The sequence below is a fragment of the Narcine bancroftii genome, chromosome 2 (genome assembly GCF_036971445.1).
Source record: "Narcine bancroftii isolate sNarBan1 chromosome 2, sNarBan1.hap1, whole genome shotgun sequence".
Taxonomy (NCBI): Eukaryota; Metazoa; Chordata; class Chondrichthyes; order Torpediniformes; family Narcinidae; genus Narcine; species Narcine bancroftii.
The window spans coordinates 84,421,069-84,427,150 of NC_091470.1; the positions used below are offsets into that span (position 1 = coordinate 84,421,069).

General features: G+C 36.0%; 1 long non-coding RNA gene across 1 annotated transcript; it reads left to right on the forward strand.

Moving 5' to 3' along the window:
* Positions 1–473: 473 nt before the first annotated feature.
* Positions 474–6,082, forward strand: LOC138753850 (uncharacterized). The gene is made up of 2 exons (XR_011351460.1): positions 474–699; positions 5,799–6,082. It is a non-coding gene; the product is annotated as an uncharacterized lncRNA (long non-coding RNA).

The following is a 6,082-nucleotide window of genomic DNA, read 5'->3' on the forward strand; positions in this document are numbered from 1 at the left end:
TCCTATGGTATGATTTTCCACTTCAAGATTATTGAGAGAATTCAAATGTTCATCATTATTTTTTTCTTGCATTATTCATTAATGGCTATTCCAGCTCACAAACAACTGAAAAGTACTCAGAGTGAATTATTGAACACAAACATTTCCTGACATTACTCCCTTCCTGTTAAGTTTATATTAGTGACTTTAATAATATTTATTTTACCTTCCTAGTGGAATACAAAAAAAAACAATTACAGAATCAAACACCACAAAAAGAGACTAATTGGCCCTTTGGAAATGAAAGGATGTTCAATTAGTGTTGTGACATGTATTAGTTAAACAAAATATTTGTTAAAATTTGATTCATAATTTTGATGATGTGTTGCTATGGTTACCATCCCTAAGTAACAGTTTATTATCAAATTGAACCACTGAGCAAAACTAGAGGGTGTCATGTCCTTATAAGGCAATGAAATTAGCCATTCAAAACGGCCATTGTTACCTATTTGACATGCTGATTGTGATGTTAGGGATATGTAACTAATCAAAACTAGATATGTACAGGTGGTATCCCTCTGTGTTATTTGATTTTTTTACTTGTATCACTCATCTTGTTTGCTTTTTTTCAGGTACTGTAAGAAGCCACAAACGAGCCTGCAGCTGACGTGGACTTTTTACCCCCTCCATAAATCTTCGTCCGCGAAGCCAAGCCAAAGTGTAAGAATGTTCATCTCGAAATGAGGCGAAACAGCACTTAAAAAGCTAAGTACACCTTCCTGCATCACAACAGTATCAGCATTATAACATATACACTAACATACATACTATCTACATTGTAGCAAAACACACAATGTGTCCATGGTAATACTGTAAAGCTATTGTATATTATCCAAAACCCTATGAAACAATTGTGTAGCACTGTCTCTGTATTGTGATCAAAATTATCAAAGTGATGTTAGCAGATTGTTGTGTAGTCAGTATATTTTTCCACATGGTATATTGCCATAAAATTGAAAGAAATTGTCTGCACATTACATTGCTCCAGAGCACAAGTTGTCATAACAGAGAGCAGCATAATTGTCACATGGCACATGACTATTCACTGCAGCAAGTACATTTTCAGAGCCCAGCCCTGTCCCATATCACCAGTCACTGGTCTGTGCTCATCACCATGCTCCTTGTAAACTGTCACTGAGCCCCCTCATATATTTCCCCATGGAGTAGATCACTTGGAACTTTGGAAGCCCATAGCATTCCTATCAGTTCAATCCCACACCACCCTCCTATTTCCCTCCAATCTCTTCTCTTCCTGGAATAGATATTACACAAGGTATAACACAGAGCAGCCAATGAGCTTATCAACAGAACATTCTTGGGATGTGGGAGGAAACTAGAGTTCCAGGAGACAACCCATAATGTCACAGAAAAAATGCCCAATTCCACAAACAATACTGGAGACGAAGATTGAATCAAGTTGATGGTCTTGGAATAATTAGAATTAGTTTATGTACAGAAGTCACCGCTGAAATCTTTTCTTGCTGTAGCCACACAGGTACTTGGTTAAAAAACACTCCAATAGTAATTAATCAGCAAGATTTTATTTGTTTTTCATTTTTAATCTTATACGTTTTTTAAAAATCTTTTCATTTTTTTCACATTTTAACTTTTATTTAAAAATCTTTCATTTTTTTCACATTTTAATTTTTATTTTAAATTTTTAAAAAATTTAAATTTTTTGTAATTTTTAATTTTAACCTTAACTTTTTTAAATTTTTAAAACTTTTTCTTTTTCTTTTTCTAGAAACTGATGGATATATTCTTTAAAAAAAAAATTTAATTTTTAAAACATTTTATTTTTTCATTTACTTTTAAAGTTATTCATCTGTTAATTTAATTTTTTATGGTTTAAATTTTGAATTCTTTAAAAAATGTTTCCCCAAATCCTTGAGTCAGTGTTAAAGTTAAGTAAATCATGTTACAAAACATAAACTTATTCGTAAAATAGAAACAAACTTGGCAGCAAAAATTTCAATAAATAACCTTATGTGTCTATTTAGACCTCTAATAACAGAAAAAATCTGCCGTTCATTAATATGCTTCACCACATCAACCACTATTTTCCCCACCCCAGCAAACTTAGATATTTGCCCTATTTTTGTGTATCGATGTCCAATTTATCCAAAAAATTTTTTAAAAATTGACATTCTGACAGTGCCAGACCCTTCTGTTACATGAGCCCATGCCACCCATGAGTCTGGTTGTAAGATGGTGTTCATCGCCGAGTTGTGTTCAATGAACAATAGTCTAACCTAGGTGGACCAAAGTGATTGGATTAAGTCAATGGACTTATAATGATAATTGGTTTATTGTCATATTCATAAGGAGGCACTGAAATCCATACTTAGTGCAGCCAAACAGGTACTTTGTTTAAAAAAAACTGAGTATTCTATTTCAGATCATTTTCAGTCACATTGCTCCAACATCATTGTCATACAGTGGTGCATATATTGTCACTTGGGTTTATATATTATCTCTATATAAATCTATATCTATATATATCTGAAGTTTATAATTTTGTGGCTCTTACGTTACGCAAGTTTGGCCACCCCTGCCACAGGCCTTCTTAACTATCTTATCAACCTGCGCGGTAAACTTGAGAGATTTATAGATTTGGACCCAAAGCTCCATCTGTTCACTCCATTAAGTATCCTATTATTAACCATGTACTCTGCCTTCACGTATGACCTTCCAAATTGCATCACCTCACACTTCTGTGGGTTGATCTCCATCTGCCACTTTTCCATCCCACTCTTCATCCTGTTGATATCCACACAAAGATGACTTCATCACATGCAAGTAAGGTCTGCAATAAGACTGAAATATGTAATAAACAGTAATGTTTTGTTTTGCTTCCAGTAAGAGGATGTTACCATGTCAGGGTTATTGATGGGTAGTACAAGTTGTCCACCTGCTTCCAAGTAGGTGCATTGTTTACCTTTTCAATGTAATTGATCACCTCCATTTTCCTACCTCCCATTCCCTACATTCAATTCCCTGAACACCTTCCTCCTGGACTGTATGCCTGAAATTTCACAGCCATCTCCCTGACAACCCTCCCACTAAATCATCAAACCTTTCTGACCATCTACCCAGATGCCCCTGAATGTCCACGCCAACCTCTAAAACCTTCCACCCTCTCGGAACCTACCTTGCCTCCCTTCTACCTTACCAAATCTAACTCCAAATGACTGTCCCACTGTAGGTGGAAAGACCCTGACCATCCTGCCTTTACCCCTTGACCCCCTGCACCGATCCTCTTACCATCTGTTGAAACCTACCTGATCCTCTGCCCCAGCTCACTGATTGAGCCCCTCTGACTTCTCTGAACCAACCCGGTGGGTATTCCCCCCAAAAAACATTGCTCATTTGAGAATTCAAAAAAACTCCTTGAAATGATCCTTCACAATCAAACACGACACAAAGTTTCTTCTTTTGTGGATGTATAACTCTGTGATGAGGGAAATACCATTTTTTTTTACCATCTTTACATTCCAAGATATCTTCTGATACCTTTTCAACATAACCAACATGACATTTGTATATTCCAAGTAAAAGGAAGAATTTCTGTTGAATTTTCTCTTCAAATTCAGCAGATGCTGTTCTGCAATTATTTTATTATCTGGCAAATTTCCCTTTTCTTCAAAGATGATGCTGTACAGTAATGACCTCAACATGTTTAATAGAATTTGAAACTAAATCCATAAACTGCTTATCCTCCTTCAACAGTCCTTGAATATCTTTGAGACATGCAGGAAAATCAATTTTAAACTGTTGTTCCCACAGATCATTAAGTTTCACAACTGAAATTCTGTTGGCATTAACATTCAATTTCTTCTAATCATTATTCATTTTTCATCCTAATGGTCTGTTAATCAAGCAACGTTCTCACAGCATAAGGTCCGTCATTTTGACTCATTATTTCTAGATTTTCGAGACATTTTGTTACATTTAATCTAATTAACATCTCGATTTTGGAATCAATCATAGGTAAGCACACATCTTTTAGATGAACTCCATTATATGATATCATCCTAATATGGAATACTCTTATTTATAGGCATAGCCTTCTGAGTATATACACTTGGAAGATTGCAAAATTCATTGATATTCAATCCAGCAATCTCTAAACCTGAAACTATATTAGTTTTAATGTTCCTTTCTTCTTTCATTGTCTTTAATAAGATCTGTGATATTTTTCCACAAAGAGTAAGTTTATTTATTAATTCCATAGTAGAAAATGATGCGGTACGTCCTGGATCAAGAAATGCGCAGGTCTTCAGTATGAAGCTCCCCTTTTTTTTAGGAATTATTGAGAGGGCTTTGTCACTGGCCCCAGTCAGACTGCTTGCCTGAACTGAAACTGAAGCATCCTATCTGACTGTGTCTTTAGTCTTGGATTCAGATTTTTTGACTTCCTTCTCAACTTTACTTCATTCAGTATTCAGTTACTTGAGAACTGCATATATCACAACTGAGTCGGCTATTACAAATTTTCCTAATGTATCCTTGAAACAAGCAACCAAAACATATTTCATTCTTCTTTAAAAGGGTTAATTTCTCGACATGCGACTTTTTCTCCAATCATGAAAATCTTTCTAAAGCATGTTTATCTTTGCAATACAAATAGCGTTTCTGAACAGCATGGTTGAATTTTTTTGAAATACCCTCCCTTCAGAAAAACCCTTGTATTGTGCACTCTGGAGAGATTAAATGTCACTTGCTCTTTCCATAGGATTGGTCATTGTCATTTTGAGCACTTGCATGGACACCCGTGGCTCCTTGCTCGAGAATGCATTACCCATGGCTCTGCTAGAAGTTTAGGTCCTCACCCTTTGGGTATGTCACTTTGAGTGACAAAACTTTCAGAAGCCTGAGCTAATGCTTTCACTTTGGCCATATTCATAGTACGTTGTTCCTCAAGCTCTAGTCTTTTCTTTTGTGTATTCAATAATTTATTTTGTTCTTCACTAGCCATTTGTAACCTTTTAAGTTGCTCTACTTGTTCCAATTGCTGTTTCTTGAGTTCAGCTTCTTGCCTCAGTTGCTGATTCTTCATTTGAACCTCCCTATCCTCTAAAACATATCTTTTCCCCAACCACTGTTGTGCACAGACAGTAGCCAAGTCTTCTTGTGCCTTAATATGCATAGCTGATATGCTTGAAGCACACAAAGCTGTATGAGTTCTAGATACCTTCAAAGACCTTCCTGTACTTATAACCTTGGAAATCTCATCAGGATTCACATCTGGACTTTCAGATACCACTGATTGAGTCTCTATCTTCTGCATTTCGGTGAGACTTTGCAACATACAATCATCTGTTCCAATTCTACTAACCTTTAAGCCAGTTAATAAGGCCTGCAGTGCCTTGACAGAGTCTTCTTGCTTGGTAGTTGAAGCTATTTCTTCTTTGACTACTGGGTACAACCTCCTGCCAAGCATTGTCGGTCTGCCTTGCTGGCATAACTCACAACCAAACAGTTCTTTGAGAGGAGCTGTTTGCTCGAGGTCTTTAGTACGACGAGACTTCTTCATATCCATCTTGGGTTCGACCCTGGCTTCCTCTGGTTCCTGGGAACAGTAAACAAATTTTATATCTTGATCCTTTAGAGTTTTAACTTTTACAAGGCTCTCATTGAGTGAACGTATACATCAGGTTAGTTATTTTCTGAGTAAGATTAAATGTTATAGTTGGAAAGATAAGAACTTACTGATGTTTTCATTTTTAATTCCTTTGTTTCCTTTTTCCAACCTGTAGGATTCAAGACTGAAATTCAAATCTGATCGCTTTGATATCTGCTATCTTGTGTTTGAAAATTGATGTTACTTTATTTGAATGAGACTTGCTGGTAATGCATCACAAATTTCAGTGATCTCCTGGAGCTCTGCTTGATTGCCTTTAGGGAGTCGGGGAGGAATTTCCCAAAGTTTTTCCTGAAATTGGCCACAGGTTTTTTCTTTGTTTTTTTGCCTCCCCCAGGAGCCACATTACCAGCATTAAATCAAAAATATAAAAGTAAAATGAAATTAGATGAAAGCAAA